At 36.8% G+C, this 25,239-nt stretch overlaps 1 pseudogene; it reads right to left on the bottom strand.

Annotated features, from left to right (window-relative positions):
• Positions 1-5,859: 5,859 nt before the first annotated feature.
• On the bottom strand, positions 5,860-6,997 carry Arpc5l-ps4 (actin related protein 2/3 complex, subunit 5-like, pseudogene 4; annotated as a pseudogene).
• Between the last annotated feature and the right edge of the window lie 18,242 nt (positions 6,998-25,239).

Genomic DNA, 25,239 nt, shown 5'->3' with positions numbered 1-25,239 from the left:
GAAGGGGCTCGAGACCCCAAAAGTACAACAATGTCAAGCAACCAGAGCTTCCAGGGACTAAGCCACTACCTAAAGACTATACATGGACTGACCCTGGACTCTGACCCCATAGGTAGCAATGAATATCCTAGTAAGAGCACCAGTGGAAGGGGAAGCCCTGGGTCCTGCTAAGACTGAACCCCCAGTGAACTAGACTATGGGGGGAGGGCGGCAATGGGGGGAGGGTTGGGAGGGGAACACCCATAAGGAAGGGGAGGGGGGAGGGGGATGTTTGCCCGGAAACCGGGAAAGGGAATAACACTTGAAATGTATATAAGAAATACTCAAGTTAATAAAAAAAAGAAATAATAAAAAACACCTATACATGGAAAAAAAAAGAAAGTCACATTGGCACACATGCATAAACCCACAGAGAGAGAAAGGGAGAGAGAGAAAGAGAGAGAGAGAGAGAGAGAGAGAGAGAGAGAGAGAGAGCTGTAAATACTGGAGTAAATTAAACTTATCTACCTCCAGCTTTTAGAATCCTGAAACCCTAAAGTCAATCCAGTATGTATAAGAGCATGTTATTCTCAGAAGCTCCCTTCAATCAAAATCCATACTTAGTAGAGGAAAAGGATACCTAATCATTTGATCACATGATCCTCAGATGTGTTTAGGAAAATGACATGAGTGATCATGTGTTTCCATGCCTGTATCACCTCAGCCATCACTTCTATACACACTACTACTTGAATATTTCAAGGGTTATGTTATAATTATCTGATCTTTAGTCTTATGGATATTTCCTTCATAAACTCTGCAGGAATTCATAGAAAGAATCAAGGTTCTGAGAACTGTGCTTTCAGATGTTGTGGTGATGAAGAATTAATTTCTAATTAGTGCAGTCTTCTTGGACCTAATTCTAACAAATTTCTTATTAGGGTTTGTTTCTGAGTATAACTTGATAGTACCTCCATGTACAAATCCAGGCTATAGTAAAATAAATTTAAAAATAAAATATAGTAATCACTATGAAGTAATAATGTGAAATGTGTAAAACAGAAATACCAAATGACTTGGTTTGGATATACCAAATATAAATTTTAAGATACTACACTTCGTGTTTTTGGATGTCTGATTATAATTTTAGTAACTCATATAATGGAATAACCTATAATTTTGTTATAATGATTCTCAACAAATGTGCTGAATGTGTTAAGGTTCTGAGGGATATGCTTTCTGATACTGTGGCAAGGGAGAATTAAAATCTTATTAGCGTGGGTTGGAGAGATGGCTCAGTGGTTAAGAGCACCGACTGCCTTCCAGAGGTCCTGAGTTCAATTCCAGCAACCACATGGTGGCTCACAACCATCTGTAATGAGATCTGATGCCCTCTTCTGGTGTCTGAGGACAACTACAGCATACTCACATACATGAAATAAATAAATCTTTAAAACAAAAAATAAAATCTTATTAGCGCAACAATCATCATCATCATCATCACATATAATTAATCGGACCCCATTCTAATATTTTATTTAAAAAGAGCTGTTTTGCCCACATGGTTAAAATATTTGCTATTATTAATTGGTTAATGCCATAGAAAAGCAATGTTTTTCAATATAAACGAAAATATATCTTAAAAATACTAAGTGGTTAACAGCACTAGATGTTCTTGCAAAGGCCCTCGGGTCATTTTGCAGCATCCTCAGATAGCATACAACTCCAGACTTAGGTGAACCAATGCCTTCTTCTAGCCCCATAGATTCCTGTTCAAACGTTGCCCACATAAATGAATGCAAGCACATGCATAAGCACACAAAATAAAAAACAAAATATATAATAAAATGTTTAAAAGAGAAATTTTGATTTAAATCTAGAATAAAGCTTTATGTGTTCAGGGTGAACTAAGTAAGAAATATGAGTAAGCAGAAGGAAAACACGGATGAAGAAAATATTCTTCACATATTGCTTGGGAAAGAGGCCTTTCTCCCAAACATGTGGAGTGGGTTCACACCATAATAAGGCCCACAGTAATAATCTGAAAATTCTTCAGCCTGAAGTTGCTGTTAGGAAAGAGTAATGTCTGTCCCATACTCACTGGTGCTGAATTAGTACTGGACACCAGATGTTAGAAAGCATACCACGAAATGGCGGTGATAGAAGATGATTCCAGTTAGCTTGTATCCAACTAAGTGATTAATCTGGTGAGAGCTCCATGAGACACTCTCCCTGAACTGATGGTAACCCACTCTTTTTCAAACTCAGTCATTAGACTCAATATAAATGACCATGACATCTTCACCAAGACCTTAAATTAGAAGTAGCTATTATTAACATAATGCATTAGTCTTTATTTAAAAATCTTAAATAAAGGTATTTTTAATTTATATGTATAGTAGTATTTTGTGTCAATTTTCATTCTGTGTAAAAAAAACTATTTTTCTTATACAAAATATGTCTTTTATACTTAAAATCTGAGACCAAAAATATAAGCATAGGCACAGGGTTGTTACATCATCATAGCAAAGTTTCTCACCTGTAGATTATATTAAGACCGCCTCCTAGGAAAAAAATAAATAAAAGGAACTTTGAGTAGTCAGTCAACTTGGATGTGAGAACTCTATGCTGAGTGTCACAGGATGGTAGCAAGAGTAGATGTGAATTCCATAATGTGGACAAAAAGAGAAAGAGAAAAAGAATATGTCATTATTCAGTGGAAAGTGTTCATGCACTTACAGATGTACAGAAATGAACTGTAAACAAATTGATTACCAAAGAACAGTATCTTTGTATCAAATGTACATATTCACATCAACTGCACTCCAGTTGGAAAAAATTTTCATTATTAAAATATTGATATATATGTGAGTGTATGAAATACTGTATAACCTATATAGCTTTGTTACTCCCTTAAATTTAAAATACGTATCTGCTACCCTTTCTACATGTGTTGGAATTTTAGAAATCTCGCTGCTAAATCATTGACTTTTTTCTCTCTTTTTTTTTTCATCAGATAACATATATTCAGAACTCACTATCTTCTCTGCTGGATCATTTTTAAGTGCTTTTAAATTTCTTTTCATGACAGAATAAGGACACCCAGAGTTTCTCCGAGGGCGAGAGTTGGCATGGTTCAGACCCTCTGCCAGGTCAAGATAGTTCTCTTATCTTTAACTACCATCTCCAAATGGAAAAAAAAATCAGTGTTTGTAATCTTCATGAATAAGAGATTAACACTCATAGGCATTTTGGATACATGAAATACAACCAACTACGCATCAGAATCCACTCATTTTATGGTAGTAGACAAAAATGCATAAATAATACTTCGATACTCTCCCCTTATTTCCTCGTAAAATATACTGGGAGGGAAAAATGAATATCCAGGTTGTTTTAGAGTCTTCCCAGCTTTCATCATGGATAGCATAAATAGAAAAGGAACAAGATAGTTCAGTGGAACGATTTTTTAATTTGAAAAATAAATTTTAGAGTTATTATTGATTATCTTCTTCCCATTATCAAATTTTAATCAAAAACAATGGTCATTTCAACCACTACTTTTTTGTAAGAGAAATAAACTTAACATAGACCTCAATGACAAGAACTATGTGGTAACAGCAAATGAAAAATCAAAGCTGATGATTAAGCTTTACTGTGTTTTATACTTATTTCTAGTGAAGACTGCATACATTTATTTTCTCAAAAGTTTTCTGCATTTTTATTGGATATTTTATATATTTACATTTCAAATGCTATTCCTTTTCACAGTTCTTCCCTCACCTATCCCCTCTCCCTGATTCAGTGATAATGCTCCCACTCCCATCCACTCTCCCCTCATCATCCTGGCATTACCCTACACTGGAGAAAGGAACTTTTGATACTTTGATATTTTGATACTTCACAGGACAAAGGGCTTCTCCTTCTATTGATGTCAGAATATGCCGTCCTCAGCTACATATGCTGCTAGACATATGTATGGTCACTCCATATGTACTTTTTGGTGGGTGATTTATTCGCTGGTAGCTCTGCAGTTTCTGGTTGGTTGATATTGTTGTTCTTCCTACAGGGTTGCAAACCCCTTCGATTCCTTCTGTCCTTTCTCTAACTCCTCTAATTGGGTCCCTGTGCTGTGTTTGAAGGATGTTTAGCAGCAAACATCCTCACCTATATCAGAAAGGCTCTTGCAGAGCCTCTCAGGAGACATTCATATTAGGTTCCTGACAGCAAGCACTTCTGGGTATCAGCATTGCTGACTGGGTTTGGTGGCTGCCTATGGGATGGAGCCCCAAGTGGAGCAGTCTCTGGATAGCCATTCTTTCAATCTCTGTTCCATTCTTTGTCTCTATATTTCCTACCATTAGTATTTCATTTCTCCCATTAAGGACTGAAGCATCCACATTTTGGTCTTGCTTCTCTTTGAGCTTCATGTGATCTGTGAATTATATTTTGGGTATTCTGAACTTTTGGGCAAATAACATATCAGTGAATGAATATCATGTGTATTTTTACTTATTTGGTTTCCTAACTCAGGATATTTTCTAGTTCCATCCATTTGCCGAAGAATTTCATGAAGTCATTGTTTTAAATAGCTGAGTAGTACTCTATTGTGTAAAAGTACCACATATTCTGTATCCTTTCCTCTGTTGAAGGACATCTGGATTCTTTCCAGCTCCTCGTTTGTGACTGGTGAATCTCAGGGGTGTTTTGATTTGCATTTCCCTGATGAATAAGGTTGTTGAACATATCCTTAGATGTTTCTCGGCCATTCGATACTTCTAAGGTGAGAATTGTCTGTTTAGCCTGTACCCTACTTCAATAGAGTTTTCTGGTACTGTGGAATCTAACATCTTGAGTTCTTTGTATATATTAGATATTAGGCCTCTATCAAATGTTTGATTGATAAACGCCTTCTCTGAATTAGTTGGTTACTGTTTTGTCCTATTGACTATGTCCTCTACCATACAGAAGTTTTGCATTTTATGAGATAGCATCGGTCAATTCTTAAGATTAAGTATGTCATTGATGTTCTGCTCAGGAAAATTTCCCCTGTGCTTATGTGTTCAAGGCTTTTTCCACTTTCTTTTCTATTAGTTCCAGTGTATCTAGTTTTATGTGGAGGTCCTTGATCCACTTGGACTTGAACTTTGTAAAGAGGGAAAACAATGGATCAATTTACATTCTTTTACAGGCTGACTGCCACTTCAACCAGCACGATTTTTTTAAAATGCTGTCTTTCTCCCACCGGTTTTGCTCCTTCAGCAAAATCAAGTGACCATAGGTTTGTGATTAATTTCTGCCTCTTCAATTCTATTCCATTGATCTACCTGTCTGTCTCTGTATAAATACTATGGAGTTTTAATCAATATTGCTCTGTAATACAGCTTGAGGACATGGATGTTAACTTTCCCCAGAAGGTCTTTTACTGCTGAGAATAATTTTAATATCTAGGATTTTTGTTATTCCAAATGAATTTGCAAATTGCTCTTTCTAATTTTATAAAAAATGAATTTGAATTTTAATGGGTATTGTATTGAATCTGTAGATTGCTCTTGACAAAATGGCCATTTCTACAGTATTAATCCCGTCAATTCATGAGCATGGGAGATCTTTCCATCTTCTGAGGTCTTCTTGGATTTCTTCCTTCAAAGACTTGAATATCTTGTTATAGAGATATTTCACTTGCTTGGTTAGAGTCACACCAAGATATTTTATATAGTTTGTAACTACTCTGAAGGATGGCCATTCCCTAATTTCTTTCTCAGCCTGCTTATCCTTTGAGTAGAGGAGGCTACTGATTTGTTTGAGTTAATTTTATACCCAGCCAAAATGAAGACGTTCTTTATCAGGTTTAGGTATTCTCTGAATCTACTGTTCCAGCTAGACAACACGATTTTTTCTTACAGTCAAAACATGAATGATGGACACTACTCCTCGAACAAGTGTCTTTTCATGACCCTGTAGTAAGATAGTGCTGCTATTGTCAGATGGGGCTCTCAAAGCCTTTATATTGATTAGGAGGACCATACCATTTCTGTCCAGAGCCTGAACAGCTCTTTCAATATCATTAGCTTTAAAAGAGATGAGTACCTTCAAGACAATGCTGCCTGCCTGGTCCTTCACTGCCTGACTCTTTGTGCTGATCGGGGAGGGGAGCAAGCATCCTGGAGAGCAGTTGTCACAGGAATGAGTCCACCTTGCCCTCATCAGACCAGATAGCTGCTGTCCTCCTCCTCCAGGACCTTGTTCTCCTCATAATCATCCACATCCACCTTATGAAATTGAGCCAATGACACCATGTTCTTCAACAGCTTGGATTGTGACAAAATGCTGGCCTCTCCCCTGTAGTGCCTCTCCCTCAGACTGTTATTTTTTTTTTATTGTTTCTATTTTAGTCTTTAGATCCTCTATGGTTTTGTTCAATTCCTTCACCTGTTTGTTTGTGTTTTCCTGTAATTCTTTAAGGGATTTTTGTGTTTTCCTCTTTAAGGGCTTCTCCTTGTTTACCTGTATTTTTTCCGTATTTTTTTAAGGGAATCATTCATGTCCTTGTTAAAGTCCTCTATCATCATCATGAGATGTGATTTTAAATATAAATCTTGCTTTTTGGGTATGTTAGGGTATCCAGGACCTGCCAGGGTGGAAGCACTGGGTTCTGAGGATGCCAAGTAGCCTTGGTTTCTGTTGCTTATGTCCTTGAGCTTGCCTCTCGCCATCTGGATATATTTGGTGTTATTTGGTCTTTAAGTCTCTGACTGGACCTTATAAGTCCTCTGGGGCTGTGATCCTGTCATCTTAGGAGTGAGAGTACTCCTTGGGAGACCTGTTCTGTCTGGGCAGGATTTGGTATGTTGGGCAGTGGGACAGCCTTAGCTCTTGGCATAGATGGAGGCCAGAAGAATCTTATCCCAGAATACTCCGTGGTTCTTGTGCCCTGTGTGTTCCTGTTAAGTCTCTCTTTGGACAGTTATTGGAGCAAAAGTGGTGGACTCACCTGTGGGCTTAGTAATTTCACCATATTCCGCAGGTAAGGGGCTGTCCCTTGAAGCTCTCATCTTTTCTTCTGTGTTCTGTAGCTCAGAACTGCAGGTTTGAGAGAGAAAACTTGTGTTCTATTTGCAGTGCTCTCAACTAGAATTTAGTGTGGGAATACTGGATTTTGGTATATTCTAATATAAATGGAACACGGGAATTTTAACTTTTAGAGAGACTCCTGGAGTACAAGGTTCAGAATGTAGGGAAATATTGGTATGTTCTGACTCTAATATAAGATCAATCAAAGCAAGCATTGAAGTTTGAACCACCACTCTCCACCGATTTACATGACACAGGCCACTTCCCTGAGCATTTACATAAACTGTACATAATCTGAGAAATTTTAGTCCTAGCCATGACTCAGATCATTTCCTGTTGGTCTGGATTTCAGGTAAGGAAATGCAGCATAGGTGATTTTTGCAGCTTACTATGTTTACTGCTATATGACTTCTTATGAGAATCATTATGCAAATGAATATTCAAGTTGCATCTGTTGTATGTTTTTCTGTTTCATGTGGTATGTGTGAAATGCTGTTCTCCCAATGAATAGCCTTGCTGACTGTATGTGATAGTCCATGTCACCATCATTTGCTTTGTGAGTCAGAACATAGGTGATTGGTTATCTTGTTATCAGCAAAAAAAAAAAAAAAAATCAGGGAATCTCCTACATTTCTGTCTATGCTAGATCCTGTTGGCAAATTTCAATAATGTCCAGGTTTAATACCAACAAATCTACATTACACATTTCACCATCAGTCCCAAAAATTCTGAAAATATTGTCATCTACTACTGGCAGTAGGGCAGCAACACTCCTTCAATGATACAAGTCATAGCAGAAACTTCACAGAGAAGCATAGGTGAGTGTGGGCTCCCCTATTTGGTACATTGACATTTGAAATTGTACCTTTTTTACACAAAACTCATGTTGTGTGTGTGTGTGTGTGTGTGTGTGTGTGTGTGTGTGTGTGTGTGTAAGATTACTTGAAGATTTTGGTAGAAGAAGCAGGCCTCTTCATCCCTACTAACTTTCCTGTTTTGCTCCAGAAACATAGACAACACAAAGGCTCTCTAGAATTAATGAAGAATTTAGAGCATGATATATGACTATTTGCCATAATTGGAAGTCATAGTCTTTTTTAAGAAAAAATGGAGTAAAGTTAATCTGTGTTTATTACAATTCCTTTAAATGACTTAATGCAGTTTATTGATTTGCGTACTACTGTTATTAAGTTGATACCTGTTAGGAAAGTTAATAGTTTAAAATGGGGCTCTTTGGTACATAAACAGTTCCTAGGCCACCTCTAACATGGTCGTCAATTTCTAAGTCTGTTTGATGCATCCTTATCTAAGCTAGTCAAAATAGTGTTAACTAATTAGCTATAGTAGTAGAGTATCTGTATCTAGTAGTTATAGTGCTTTCAATATTTCTATATGAAGTGAACCTAAAACTATAGACTATTCTACTTATGTTTGCACATAATAAAAAGAGGATGTTGGTTAGAACCAGGAGCTTGCTTTTCAGGTCTTTTCAAGAAATCTATATGAGATTTTTGTCTTTTATTCTTACACAAATAAAAATGAACTCAGTTTGGGGCCTTTCATTCTGGCCTAATTTTGTTGATATTCTAAGGACTATTATTCATTCTGGTATGCAATCTATATAATCTAAACAAATGCACTTGAAACGTTCTTTTCTGTGTATTTCTTGATTTGTGTTACTGACCTGAACTGAAAGGAATGTTGTTAATAACTGTGATCTGTGAAGGAATCATTTGTTTTTATCGTAAAAGAATTTGTGTAAAACACATTCAATGACCAAAGATAGTTGCTAGTTTACATTTACAGTTGCTTTATAAGAAGGTGACTGTTTTCTTTCAAATCACTCTTATCTTCGCCGTTTTGGACATAGTTAGCATTTCTGCTCACTCATGGACTTCAGGCAATCTTGCAGCTGAAAGGATCCTTCTACTCTGTAACTGTGAAGTGCTTAGGCAGATGGAAGCAGACATGACAAAAATTGTAATGTCTCTAAAAATTGCTTTTCGAGGGATATCCTGGGTCATGTTTGCCTGGCTTTTGTGAAGAACATCAGTTTATAAGAACATCTACCTCTATAGGCTGGCTGTGGCATAGAAATGTGGCCAACTTCAAGGAAGTATTCAAAAATTCCACAAAAATCTTTAGATAGAAAGCATACTACTCATGACTACAACTCAAATATTAGAAAAGAGTATGCAAAGCAACAGTGTAGGAACTATTAATAATAAATAGTTAAAAAAATCATAAGATGATGATAATGTTTGATTAAAAGCCAAAAATCACAAAAAAGTGAAAATTTTACTAAAAGGAACAGTGAGATATAAAAGGGACAGAACATTTTCTGTTACATATAAAGTAAGGACAAACTAGGAAAGACATAAATAAAACAAAGAAATATATTAAGGAGGATAAAGTATTTATTAAAAATGAAATGTTAATATGTTGACTCAGTTTTGTTTTGTTTCATTTTATTTTGATTTGTTTTGTTTTCCAGCTATAATTAATGGTCCTGGAAAAAGGTAAGTGTGCAAAACTGCTAATATAAGGCCAACATTGGTTCTAAATTTAAAGCTTATTTTAAAACATTTTTCTTTAGTTTGTGTTTCACACATGTGTACAGCAAAATATTTTTACATCTGCCCCATTTCTTTAATCCCATTCTTACCATATCTCTGTAATGCAACTACCCTTTCAAATATGCTCTCTCCTCTGTCTTTACACCCCACTATGTCCATTTAGTGTTGTCTATATATACACTGATATGAGATCATTATCTATTGGAGCTCTGGAACCTACCAATGGTCACATCCTCTAAAAGGAATGGTTCTGCCTCTCCAGCAACTAAGCAAAAGAATGTTCAGAATGGTATGTGTCCTGTAGATTTTCTTCCCAATCTATTCCAGGATTTTGACTTTCATGATCTTGTGTAAGTCTTGTGTAGCTAACCACCACTACCATGAGTTTCATATTGCAATGGCCTTGTCATGTCAAAAGCACATTTTATGGAATGCTTCCTCATTTTCTGGTATTTGCATTTACTCTGCACCTCTTCCCTGAGAGTTCCTGATCACTAGAAGGTAGACACTAAATCAGTTGTCCCATTTAGGCCTAATCACTCAATTTACTACTCACCATTCTGACCAGTAATTTTTTTTTTATCCATTGCCTCCTGTCTAGTATAAAAAAGAACTTCACTGAACAAATTTTATCAGATGTAGAAATTCCAGATACCTGGAGAGGTATGTGTGTTTGTGTGTGTGTGTGTGTGTGTGTGTGTGTGTGTGTGTGTGTGTGTGTGTATGTGTCTGCATGTGTGTGTGTGTGTGTGTGTTTAATTTGCCCTTATCATAGAATCTTCCAGTTAAATAATGCTATTACACTGTAGAAAAATTTTTTTCCAGCTACTGTCATTAATATCTACTTGGTAGATTTCCACTTCATTTCTCTATTTCCTTTGCCCAAAGAATGTGTTGTCTTCATCAGTAAATCTTGCCATTAAATCCTGTTGGGTGGGAATCTAAAATCTGTATCAATATCCTGTAATGTTTGGAGGTTTCCATGCTCAGATCATTTTACTGGAAGACAGATTCTGTCAGGCACATATAGAACAGCTTAAGAATCTCTAACACCACTCTGGAATCTTTGATAAGGATAAAGTTCAGGGAATTATTTTCCTTAGTACTAGACTCTTTCAAGGTAAGGTGCAGCTGATATAAAAGAGCTTAGATTATGATTCTGTGCTGTTGACTACCTATTACTGGTAATCATTTGGGTCTCTTCTCTGGGTAAGACTATTTCTCCTGCTCTCAGTATTTCTAAGCATTTTATTAAACTGGAAGATTCCGTGACAAGGGCAGATTCTATATATGATACAAATTACACACACACACACACACACACACACACACACACGCATGCATGCACACACGCACATTCATCCACAGCATTTCTAAATTACCCACAGTTCTTTTATAATAATTATTATTATTTATTAGATATCTTATTTATTTATATTAGAATGTTACCTCTCTCTGTTCCCTTTCTCAGAGTTCCCCAATCCATCCTCCATCCCATTCATCTCTGAGTGGGTACCTGCTGGTTATTCCCATTCTCTAGTGTATCAAATATCTATAGAGTGAATCCTCTCCCACTGGGGCCAGATAAGGCATACAGTCATCTCATTCATGTATGCCTGGAGGATTCGGACCAGCCTGCTATGCTTTTGGTTGTGGGCTTAGTCTCTGGGAGCACATATAGGTACAGATTATTTGACACTGTTGGAATTCCCCTTTATTCCTTCAATCCTAACCCTAATACCCAACCTCCATTCAATGGTTGGCTCTAAGGATCTGCACCTGTCTCAGTCAGCTGTCACAGTCTCTCAGAGGGCAACTATGCTAGGCGCTAGTCTGCAAGCACAACATAACAACGGTAATAGTGTCAGTGTTTGGTACCCATCCAACAGATTGATCCCAAGTTGTGCAGATCACTGGTTGGCCACTCCTTCAGTATCTGCTCTATTTTTATCCCTATATTTCTTTTAGACAGTTACTATTCTGGATCAAAATATTGAAGATGTGTTGGTGTCCCTCTCCCTCTACTGGAAGCCCTGTCTAAGTCCTGGAGGCAAATTGTTCAGGTTCCATCTCTCTACTACTGGGCATTTCAAGTAAGGTCACCCATTTTGAGTCCTTGAAGCCCCTTACATCACAGTTCTATATTTATAGATTGAATCCCCTTTAGTGTTGCAACTTCAATATTAGCCTGCCTACTGATAGTATTCTTGTTGAGGTTTTGTTAGCCAGTCATGTCACTAGATCTCACAGGAGAGACAATCTCACAGAAAATTTCCTGTCCCTGTCACACTTATTTTTCACATGAACTTTATAATGATTCTGAAGTTTTAGGCTTTGGAATTGTGTTATAAATATACCAAGTGAGACTGGTTACCACATGATCTCCTGGTTTTTACATTTTGGTCAGTTGCGGTTTTCTAAAATGGTCTCTGTTTCAGTGAAAAATTCTTTTACTATGTAGGAAATGGCACGTGGATTGAACACACTTATGCACCTTGGAATATAACAGCAATTAAAGAAAAAGAATTCATGTATCTCAGAAAGAACAAGGCTAATAAAATGGAATATTTAGAGTGAAGGAAAGAAAGTATGAAAAATACATGATTATGATTATGTTATAAATTTGATAATTTAAAAATAACAAAATCCAACCTAATTTTTATGTTTGCTTTCTAATCAAAGAGATGACATTACCAATGAAATAATAAAAGCACTCCAGGTATCAACATGGAAAATATCTATGTTTATTATAGATGATAGTCCTTTCTGAGCAATTTGTCCCTCCAGTAATGTACCAAAACTATAAACTATTAGAATAGGAAATCTCAAAGAGAATTGTGCAGGCAAAATTTAGTTGGAATTGAAATGATAAGGACATTCTCCACAGATCTTTTTTCCCCATTTCTTCGGGTGGCAAAAAATGCCCTGAAGGTTGAGAAAGCAAACAGTAAAGGTTATAGAATGACTTCTTTTCCTCATGTTCTCTAAGATACTTAGACGAAAGTCCAGGGTTTCGTCTGTTTTAACCAGTTAATCCACAGGGATGCATAACTTTAGAGACACTATCACTCATCTATTCATCTGTCCTTATATATCTTAGAAGTAAGATAGTATGCAATTTACTACAGTTCAAAAAGTAATTTTCAATAAAAGTCATAAATACAAACCCCATAAAAACCCATGTCTTTCAGTTTGTTTTTTTGTTTGTTTGGTTGGTTGGTTGGTTGGTTATTTTTTCTTTGGCTTTCATGTCCCTCAACTTATTGTTAGTACATTCAGTGATTAATTTGAGTAATATTTTGCCATTATAAATCTCAGAAAGTACTGTATTTTTAATGAAAACTTGATTTTAAAATTCAAGTATGAGGGGAATGTGGGGGAGGGCAATTAGGGGGATGTATAGGGGGAATACAATTAGGGGGGAGTGGGAGGGGATGGAATGGGGGCTTATGGACAGAAAACTAGGAAGGGGAATAACCTTTGAAGAGTAAGTAAGAAATACATAATAAAAAAATTTAAAAATTCAAGTATGTATATTCAAGTACTGTTCTTCATGGTAGCAGTAGCATAAAGGTATACGAGGCTGAATAGCAAAAGCAACCTACATCTCACAAGTAGCTACATGACACAAACAGGAAAAGTTTACCCTTCCTTTAAAATTGCATAAGATATTCAACAATGTCATAGTACATCTTTATATGAAATACTTTGTTACATTTGTTCCCATAAACAACTTCCTTATTATTTTAGCCAGTTATAACCTCCCTTCAAGTACATCATATCTTTGAATTTCAACCTAACATTCTCATAAGGATGCATAAATTATAGACACTTTTGCAGCAGTACTAAACATGTTTTTCACTAATGATTTTTTTTTACTTCATGATATATTTGTATATCCTGTGTGACTGTGTAGACATGACTCTTCCTTAATGCTCAGACCACTGGAAGGAAACAAGAGCTCCAGTCTGGGGTTTTCAACAAAAACATTTTTTCTAAGCATACTAGTTTTTAACACTGATCACTGTGAATGTTGCTTCTTCTATGGATTTCAAAATTGGCAATGACAAGCCCTGTGTTCATTTGGGTCATTTTGCCAGAAGAGGACAGCATTAACACATACTTATTGAACTAATATCACTAGTCTTAGAGCTACAATTATTTAACCCTAGAAAGCAAGAATTCCCCATCTTTTGATACACTTTTCTAGGAAGATTTCCAGGTTTCTGCTCACTTCCTTGTAAGTTGTCTTGACATTGAACACATTCACGTTTATGTAATTTTCTATGGTTAATCAGAAATTCACTGTTTTCAGAAGGGAAAAACAAGCTCCTTTTAGAATACTGGCTTCTATCTTTGGCTTCTTTTAAAAAAATTATTATATATTTATTTACTTACATTTCAAAGGTTATTCCCCTTCCTGGTTTCCTGTCCATAAGCCCCCATTCCCCCCTCTCCCTAATACGTGTGTTCCCCCTATACATTACCCTTATTGCCCCCACCATATTCCCCTCCACTGGTGGTCCAATCTTGGCAAGAACAAGGGCTTTCCCTTCCACTGGTGCCCCACCAAGGCTATTCTCTGCTACATATGCAGTTGGAGCCCTGGGTCATTCCATGTGTAGTCTTTTGGTAGTGGTTTAGTCCCTGGAAGCTCTGGTTGGTTGGCATTGTTGTTTTATGGGGTTGCAAGCTCCATAAACTCTTTTAATGCTTCCTCTAACTCACCCCAATGGGGTTCTATTCTCAGTTTGGTGGTTTGCTGCTGCTAGCATTGACCTCTGTATTGGACATTCTCTAGATGTGTTTCTCAGGAGAGAGCTACATCCAGTCCCTTCCAGTATGCATTTTTTAACTTCATCAATCTTACCTAGTTTTGGTGGCTTCTCACAATATTTCTCTCTAGTTCAGTGGAATTCATTTCCACTAGTAGTTTTTTGAAATTGTAGTACCAGAGAGAGAGAGGGAGGGGTGACAAAAAATCCATATTAGGAAAGTTGAGATTGGATAACCCAGTAGAAGAAAAGATGGTTTAACAGATTACAGAACTTATTGCTCTTGTAGAAGATTAGGATTTGATTCCCAGGAACGATGTGGTATCTCACACATATACATAACTCTAGCTCCACGGAATCTTAACTTGTCTTCTGACTTTCTCCGGAATCAAACATGCACATGTGTCCATACTATATGCAGACAAATGCTCAAACATGTAGAATAAAATAAATATGCATAAACAATTACAAAGATATGATGAGATGCCCCTCATATTCAGTAGGGCAAAGACAATTATAATCCTGTTTTTGAGAGATCTCTTTAGGAATAAAAAGTAATTTAAGGATTGACTTCATGAAGATATCCTGTCTTTACACACAAGGAGGCTTATTAACCAATATGCTGATTTGTTTATGTCTCATTTAACACTACACGTAATTTATTGTTCTTATTGCTAAACCCTAAAATCTATATTTACAATCATACAGGAAGTTCTTTCATTCTAAAGGAACAAGAAAGAGACGAGTAAGTAACCAGTAAACATAAAAAATGAAAGAAGAGACCACAGTTTATCCTGAAAGAAGAGAAGCCAGTTCTCTGAAATCATACTTTAAGTTAACTTGGATTCAACAATTCCTAGTTCAGTATCTCTCCATGTGTGCCTTTAATACACAAGAGAACTCCTTTATGAAGAGGGCAATGAAGCAACTCTTCTTCTTCTTCTTCTTCTTCTTCTTCTTTTTCTTCTTCTTCTTCTTCTTCTTCTTCTTCTTCTTCTTCTTCTTCTTCTTCTTCTTCTTCTTCTTCTTCTTTTTCTCCTCCTCCTTCTCCTCCTCCTCCTCCTCCTTCTCCTCCTCCTTCTCCTCCTCCACCTCCTCCCCCACCTCCTCTTCCTTCTTCTTCTCCTTCCTATTTCCTCTTCTTCTTCTTCCTCCTCCTCCTCCACCTCCTCCTCCACCTCCTCCTCCTCTTCCTTCTTCTTCTCCTTCCTATTTCCTCTTCCTCCTCCTCCTCCTCATCCTCCTCATCCTCCTCTTCCTCCTTTTTCTTGCTTTATTTACAATGCATACAGGCCTGCATGAATTCCTTCAGGCCAGAAGATGGCACCAGATCTTAACATGAGACAATAGGTGTTTTCTGGGAATTTAACTTAGGACCTCTGGAACTGCAACAAGTACTCTTAACATCTGAGCCATCTCTCTAGCCCAAGAAAGTTATTCTTAAGGAAAAGCAAGCAAGATTTCATTGCTTCCTCATGAGATCTGCTTAGCTTTAACTTTTAGAGGAACAAAATTGAATTTTGCTTTACAACTTATTACAATATTAAATTACAGCTTCAATAACTATTATTCTTTAATAATTGAAGGACAATTTAATTGAAGACTATGCTCAGAAAGCCCCAAATAATAGTATGACATAAATTAAACAGCAACAGAGCTTATTTTATATTGAGAATGATGGCAATCCAGATGAGTACAACTTTATGAATCTTTAAGCCCTGGGTTGTCTTATAACTGCACTGTGGTAGAGTTCCTAAAAAAAAAAAAAACCTGAAATACTATACATGGACTGACCCAGAGCTCAAACTGCATATGTAGCAGAGAATAGCATTGTTGGGACACCAGTGGAAGGAGAAGCCCTTGGTCCTGCCAAGGTTGGATCCTCCCAGTGCAGGGGAATATGGTGGGGGCAATAAGACAGATGTATAGGGGAAATACCTATATGAGGAAGAGAGAGGGGATGGAATGGAGCATCATGGACAGGAAACTGGGAAGGGGTACAACATTTGAAATGTAAGTAAAGAAATATATATAATAAAAAATTAACAAAAGGAGGAGGAGGAGGAGAAGGAGGAGGAGGAGGAGGAGGAGGAGGAGGAGGAGGAGGAGGAGGAGGAAGGTCATTGCATTAATCACAGTTCCAGAGGATTTCAATATCCAATTACTAAGGGCTCTGTAGTTTGTGGCAAGACAGTGAACTGGGGTAAGATGACAGGGCATAGAAATTTCCTTACTCAATGACATCATTATAAACAAAGAAAAAGAGAATGGGGTTGATGTCCAAATATTTTCTTCAACGATACATGTTCAACAACCCAAGAACTTCTACAGTTCTACTTCATAAAAGTTCCAATATCTCTCAATGTTCTCACAGACTGGCAAGCAAACCTGCATGAAATGCACATTTGGGGAGCATTTACCTAAGCTGCAGCCAGTGAGAATGTCCGTTTGATTACATTTCTTCCATCTATGTGAAGCTGTCCTTTACTTTGTTAAGGTAAAGCTTTGTGTTTAACTTATTTCTAGGGAAGATGGCATGGTTTTTCATAGCTGTATTAGTCTGGTTAATAAAATTATAACTGGTAAAAAATAGTCAGTATCTGTGATTTTATACATTTCAGTGGGAGATTCCTTTTTCATTCTCCGGGTTATGCCTTTGGTGGTATATTATTATAGAAATGTCTCTGAATACACATGACTTCCAGATCAAACATGTGACTGCAATATTTCCAAGAGATTTGTGAGTGCAGCAATCTGATTAAATGAGAATATGTGCATATAGTCTCAGATGAGCAGCTTGCAGCAAAAAAGGAAGCAAGTGGGGCTCCTGTGCATTCATTGAGTCCATTATAAAATCATCTTCAAAATAGTTTAATCATGATAGAAATATGACTCAAATGTTTAATAGAACTTACCTTGATAACAATATCAAATGTGTTAGAAATCCATGGGCAAATCTCTGGTCATAACTATAGACCACAAAGGAAATAAAGCAAAATAGAAATTCACATCATTATTAGCATGATATCTATAAATAAATAGACACTGTCTTGGCTTGACAGGGTACACACTAAATGAAAAACAAAACACATGAATTTATAAGTGAAGACCTGCCTACTCTATCTTAGCAATTTTAGATTTCATCTTCAGAAATCACAAATGGCTCGAAGTTGCTTTTAAGTAATGTACTTATGAGAATAATGAGTAAGTAACGTGAGATCAAAAATAAAAGACACAATGGATTTTCAATTATAGATTTTCATCTTTCTGCTTATCAGTGTCTCAAGTTAGTTAGGTCTGAGGAAAGAATTTCAGGATCTAAGATCCCTTTTCCTTGGGAAGTCTGGGTCTAAGATAAACTATTTTTCATTTTGTCTCTTCTTATTAATGGGTGGTATCAAGTTATTTTGTATCTCTATATTTATTATAATAGCAGACATTTAAATGCTTAAATTGATTCTGGCAGTGATAACATTTCTCACGACCCACTCCAATGTCTTGGGTTCCTGAATGAAAGGCATATACCATAGCCTTTATATTTTGATATGTCTAAAACAGCTCAATGAAGAACTTTCAACAAGAATGAAAAATAACTCCATGGAGATAAATCCCATGTTCTAAGTGATAATTGAATATTATTATTAAGATGAATTTTTTAGGGAATCTTTATGGAATAAGTCACTTGACACCAGTACCTACAAATGAAAGGATGTCGCCCATGAAGCAAAGGAAGAATGGCTTTGATTCTATGTCTAATTTACATTTTCATGTTACACACAAAGCTACAAGTTGGGCTGGGCAAATAATTAAGATTTTACAGAAACATCACTTTAGTATCTCTAATTACTGAGAAAGAGCCTTTACTCAAGGAAGTTGTTAAAAATGAAAGAGTCAGGTACTGTTCTTTGTGCTCTTGGATTTAGGAATATCCTCCCACTGGCCTATACCTAAGAATATCTTGAGAATCAATTAGAATTTAATTCCCATTAAAGAAAACCAGCTCCCTTAAGGGACAGCATCTACTCTAGTCTCAGTGATGAATAAATCCCATGTGACTTTATTCTCAACTTGTTCAATATTGGCTTAGAAAGAGTAAGCTGTAGACCCACAGAAAACTATGCAGAGTGTATGGTCCTATCATTCTCTTAACTTAAATATCACTAAATGTCCAAGTCCTGTTAATTACAGGAGTTTGCCACTTTGATATTCCCTAAATAACTAGCACCTGAAACACAGAGATGTTGTAGTATACCTTATCCTACCTGAATAGAGTACATGTTCACTTCTTTTTGCATTGATCAACATTAAGGACACATCATACTAACTCATCTGTTTCCAAACATGGGAAAATAGGATTTATTCTTTTAGGTCTTTATTGAAATCTTATAGTTTCCATTGTGAAGCCAATACAAGTGACTTCACTTACTTCAGCTTAATGTCCTGACCACAGAACAGATTGCTATGCCAAGCATAAAAGGAAATTTTACATAATACTGGCAAAATGTTTTCCCTATAAAAAAGAGAGAAATGCCTCACTTTTTAAGAGCTCTGGCTGCTCTTCCAGAGGTCCTGAGCTCAATTCCCAACAAACACATGGTGGATCATAACTATCTATAACTTGGTGTAATACCCTCTCCTTTTTTTATTTTTTATTTTTTCATTTGATATTTTCTTTATTTACATTTCAAGGGTTATCCCCTTTTCTTGTTTCCCTGACAGAAAGCACCTATCCCATCCCCTCTTTACCTGCTACTATGAGGGTGCTCCTCCACTTACCTGCCAACCTTCCCCCGCACCAGAAGATTCCCGTACCCTGGAGAATAAAGTCTGCACAGGACCAAGGGCTACTCCCATTGATGCCAGATTGGGCCACTGTCTGCTACATATGCAGCTGGAGCCATAGGTAATTTCATGTGTACTATTTTGTTGGTGGTTTAGCCCCTGGGAGCTCTGGTTGGTTGATATTGTTGTTCTTATGGGGTTACAAACCACGTTAGCTCCTTTAGTTCTTTCTCCAATGGGGATCCCATTCTTAGGTCAATGGTTGGCTGAAAGCATCTGCCTCTGTATTTGTCAGGCTATGGCAGACCCTCTCAGGAGACAACTATATCAGGTTCCTGTCAGCATGTAATTCTTGGCATCTGCAATAGTGTCTGGGTTTGGTGAAAGTATATGGGATGGATGCCCAGGTAGGGCAGTCTATAGATGACCTTGCCCTCAGTCTCTGTTCCACAATTTGTCTTTATACTTCCTCCTGTGAGTATTTTGTTCCCCCTTCTAAGAAGTACTGAAGCATTCACACTTTTGTCTTCCTGCTTCTTGAGCTTCACATAGTCTGTAAATTATATGTTGGTTAGTCTGAGCCTTTGGGCTAATATTCACTTCTCAGTGAAGGCATAGCATGTGTGTTCTTCTGTGACTGGGTTACCTCACTAAGGATGATATTTTTTTAATTCCATCCATTTGCCTAAGAATTTTACGAAGTCATTTTTTAAGGGCTGTTATCCCTTCTTATATGCAAGTGTGCATGCAGATAGAATACTATTATATACAAAATAAATAAGCAGATCTTCAAAAGATGTATACTAGAAAAATAAAAAATCATTATTTTAACCAAAAGTAAAAACAAAGTTTAAAACAGTGTAAATATCCCTATATATTTCTGAAAAAAGAATCAGAAACTTTCACAATTAGATTTGTGTTATGAACATGAAAGTAGTATTTTAATTTTATAAAAAGAGTATTAATGATTCTCATTTTATTGTTATAAAATATTACCTGAATTTTAGGTATTTTAGAAACTATTGTGCACAAAGAGTTTGCTGGAATGTATATCCTATAAAAATAATTATGAAGCTCATTGCTAATTTATTTGCAATCCAGTTTTAATAATGCATTTAATTATGTGAGATCCATGGGATTCTCAAAAGGAATACCATGATCTCTGTGCCCAAATGCTGTGGAATTAAACCATTCACACTGCTCTTACTCATCTTCCTTACCTTTAACACTTTAATCAAGACAGAAAGTACAAATCTTGTGCAAAGACGGTAGGGGTGTATTAAAATAATGAACTGTTTTCTTGCTATTGAAATGCAAAAGAAAAAAGAAAAGAAATAAAAAACACTGTTAAATTGTGCTCACAAATTGCATCTTCTACACAAATAGACCAAGTAAGCAATTGAAGGTCTACAATGAGGATGTTAAAGCTAATAACTACAAGAGAGCTAGATTTCTTCTAAACAGAAATGTAACAGACATAGATAATATTCTCAAAAATTCATTGCTTCCAGTTTCTGCCTGCACCCAGAGCTAATCTGGTCCCACAGCTCTCTCTTCCAAATTCCACATGGGAGCCAGCCGTACTCTCAGAAGGGCTGACAATCCTGAGAACTCAGGGGAGACTACCACTTCTGTTACATTCCTGGCCAAGAGGAACTCATCTTGAGCACTCTGGACAAAGAAACCTAGAAGCAGTCAGGTACATAATCCTTCCACTTTCTTTCTATGCTCAGAGCTGAAAGCTAGTTTCCAGGAGCTCTACACACCTGAGAGCAGAGGTAAGACCACCACTTTTGCTCTGAAGGACCCCTCAGGACACAAGAAACAAGGAGTAGTCTGGCATAGGATCCTTCTGGTTTCTGCCTATACCTTGAGCTGACTTGATCACACAGATAAAAGAAGATTGAAATAATGCCATACATCCTATCAGATCACCATGGACTAATGCTGGTCTTCAATAACAATAAAAAGGTCAAAATCCCACATATACATGGAAGATGAAGAATTCTCTAGTCAATGATAACTTGGTGGAGGGGAAAAAAGAAATTAAAGACTTTTTCAAATTTAACAAAAATCAAGTTACAAGAAAAACAAACTTATGGGACACAATGTAAACAGTGCTAAGAGGAAAATTCATAGCTCTGGGTGCCTCCAAAAAAAAACAAAAACAAAAAAAACTAGAGAGAGCACACACTAGCACCTTGACAATGCACCTAAGCACCCTAGAGAAAAAGAAGCAAATACATACAAGGGGCATACAGGGTAGGAAATAATCAAACTCAGAGCTGAAACCAAATAAGTAGAAACAGAAGGAAACATACAAAGAATCAACAAAACCATGAGATGGTTCTTTCAGAAAATTAACAAGGTAGATAAACCCTTAGCCTGACTAACAAGAAGGCACAGAGAGTGTATCAAAATTTAAAAAATCAGAAATAAAAAGGAAGACATACAAACAGAAACTGAGGAAATTCAAAGACTCATGAGATCCTACTACAATACCCTATACTCAACAAAACTTGAAAATCTGGAAGAAATGGAAAAAATTTTTAGGCAAATAACAGGTTCCAAAGTTAAATCAGGAATAAATAAACCATCTAAACAATCACAAAACTCCTAAAAATGTAGAAGCCAATATTAAAAGTCTCCCAACCATAAAGAGCCCAGAACCAGATGGGTTTAGTGCAGAATTCTATCAAACATTAATAGAAGACCTCATGTCAACACTGTCCAAACTATTCCACAAAATAGAAACATACAGAGCACTGCCAAATTGCTTCTATGAAGTGATAATTATGCTTATACCTAAATCACACCAAGACCCAACCAAGAGAGAGAATTTCAGACCAATTTCCCTTCGACTCAAAAATACCCAATAAAATTTTGTCAAACCTAATCCAAGAACACATCAAACTGTCATCCATCGTACTCAAGTAGGACTCAAGTCCCAAATAATTTAGAATACCTCCTAACCAAGCAAGTGAAAGATCTTTATGAAAAGAACTTCAAGTTTCTGTAGAAAGAAATTCAAGAAGATTGCAGAAAATGGAAAGACCTCCCATTCTCATGAATTGGCAGGATTAATATAGTAAAGATGATCATTTTGCCAAAAGCAATCTACAGATTCAGTGCAATCCCATCAAAATTCCAACTAATTTCTTCCTAGAGTTAGAAAGAGCATTTTGCAAATTCATTTGGAATAGCAGGAAAACAAAACCAAACAAAAACCAAAACAAAGAAACAACAAAAAATAAATAAAACCAGATAGTGAAAACTATTCTCAACAATAAAAGAGCTTCTGGTGGAATCACCACTCCGGACCTCAAGAAAACTGTATGATGTTGTACAGAGACAGACAGGTAGATCAGTGGAACAGAATTGAAGACCCAGAAATCAACCCACCCACCTATGGCCACTTTATATTTGACAAAAGAGCTAACACCGTACAGTGGAAAAAAAGATAGCATTTTTCAACAAATGTTGCTGGTTCAACTGGAGGTCATCATGTAGACGAATGCAATTTGACCCATTCTTATCTTCCTGTACAAGGACTTGCTTAAATCCTAGTGGATCAAGGACCTCCACATAAAACTAGATACACTCAAACTAATGGAAGAGAATGTGGGGAAGAGCCTCAAACTCATGGGCACTGGAAATCATTTCCTGAAAAGAACACCGATGGCTTATGCTGTAAGATCAAGAATTGACAAATGGGAACTCATTTAATTGCAAAGCTTTGTAAAGCAAATAATACTGTGAATAGGACAAAATAACAATCAACAGATTGGGAAAGATGTTATCAATCATATATCTGATAGAGGTCTAATATCTAATATATACAAAAAAGTCAAGCAGAAACCCTACAGAGAACCAAGTAAATCTATTAAAGTGGGTTACAGACCTAAACAAAGAATACTCAGCTGACTACATATTGAATGACTAAGAAGTGGCTCCCAAATCCTGTGGGAGAGAGAGCTGAACATCCAGAAGTGAGGGTAATCCTGAGACTATAGGGCAGGGCAGAGTGCCACTTCTGCCCAACTTTGTCCTTTTTCCTGGCCCATGAGGAAGTTGCATAGTCCCTCTCAACACAAGAACATAGGAGCAGTCAGCCACGTGAGCCCCACAGGCTATATTTGTGCCCAGATCTGAACTAAAGAGGTCAAAAAGCTCCCTGAACCCAAGTCTTATGGTGGGGTCGGGGGTGGGGAATTAGACCCTCAGAGGTGGGGACACTCCTGAGCACTCAGAGGATACTATTCTCTGCTCATATTCCCTAGTCAAGAGGAAATCCCCTAATGCCATCTGTGCACCCTGAGTACAAGGACCTAAGCAGAAGGGGCAAGACCCTTCTGGTTGCTGCCCTCTCAGAAAGCAGAAAGACAGACACCAGTAGTGACTACACACGTAAGAACAGAACCCTCTGCTCTCATAAACTGGCTGAAAGAAAACAGGTAAATAGGTCTACAGGAGTGCTGACACACAGGCTCACAGGAGGATCAAGCCACCATCAGAAATAGCAAGACCAGCTAACATCAGGAACAACCTAATGGCAAGAGGCAAGCTCAGGAACTGGAACAAAAGAAACAAAGACTGCTTGGCATTATCAGAGCTGAGTTCTCCCACCAAAGGAAACACTGGATATCCAAACATACCAAAAAAGTAAGATATAGATTTAAAATAATATTTTATCATGATGATGGAGGATTTTAAGAAGGTCATTAATAAATTTCTTAATGAAATACAGGACAACACAAGTAAACAAGTAGAAGCCCTTAAAGAGGAAACAAAAAAAACTCTTAAAGAACTACAGGAAAACACACACAAAAAAAAAAAAACAGGAGAAGGAATTGAACAAAATCATTCAGGAGTGAAAAATGGAAAAAGAAACAACAAAGAAAACACAAAGGGAGACAACCCTGGGGGTAGAAAAACCTAAGGAAGAGATCAGGAGTCATAGATGTGAGCATCACCAACAGAATACAAGATAATACAAAATAGTGGAAAATGGAAAAAGCTCCTAGCCCAAAACATCCAGGAAATCCAGGACACAATAAGAAGATCGAACCTAAGGATAATAGGTATAGAAGAGAGTGAAGATTCCCAACTTAAAGGGCCAGTAAATATCTTCAACAAAATCATGGAAGAAAACTTCCCTAACTAAAAGAAAGAGATTTTCAAAAACATACAAGAAACCTACAGAACTCCAAATAGATTGTACCAGAAAATAAATTCCCCCATTACATAAGAATCAAAACACCAAATGCATAAAACAAAAAAAAAAAAGAAAATTAAAATCAGTAGGGGAAAAAGTCAAGTAAAATATAAATGCAGACCTATCAGAATTACACCAGACTTCCCACCAGAGACTATGAAAGCCAGAAGATCCTGGACAGATGTGATACAGACCCTAAGAGAACACAAATGGAAGCCCAGGCTACTATATCCTGCAAAACTATCAATTAACATTGAGTGAGAAACCAAGATATTCCATAATAAAACCAAATTTATATAATATATTTCTACAAATCCAGACCTACAAAGGATAAAAAATGGAAAAGCCCAACACAAGATGGGAAACTATTCCCTAGAAAAAGCTAGAAAGTAATCTCCTTGCAACAAAATCCAAAGAAGAGAAGCTAAAAAACACAATCCCACCTCTAAATATGAAAATAACAGAAAGCAACAATCACTATCCCTTAATACCTCTCAAAATCAATGGACTCAGTGCCCCCAATAAAAAGACATAAACTAACAGACTGGTTATGTAAAGACGACCCAGCATTTTGCTGCTTTTAGGAAACACACCTCAGAGACAAAGACAGACACTATTTCACAGTAGAAGACTGGAAAAATACATTCCAATCAAATGGTCCGAAAAAGCAAGCTGGAGTAACCAGTCTAATATCAAATAAAATCAACTTTCAACCAAAAGTCATCAGAAAAGATAAGAAATGACAGTTCATATTTATCAAAGAAAAAAATCCACCAAGATGAACTCTCGATCCTAAGTATCTATGCTCCAAATACAAGGACAACTACATTCATAAAAT

This window comes from Rattus norvegicus, chromosome 4, assembly GCF_036323735.1.
Source record: "Rattus norvegicus strain BN/NHsdMcwi chromosome 4, GRCr8, whole genome shotgun sequence".
Classification (NCBI taxonomy): Eukaryota; Metazoa; Chordata; class Mammalia; order Rodentia; family Muridae; genus Rattus; species Rattus norvegicus.
Note: the sequence above shows the minus strand (reverse complement) of the source record. Positions and strands in the feature narration are given on the sequence as shown.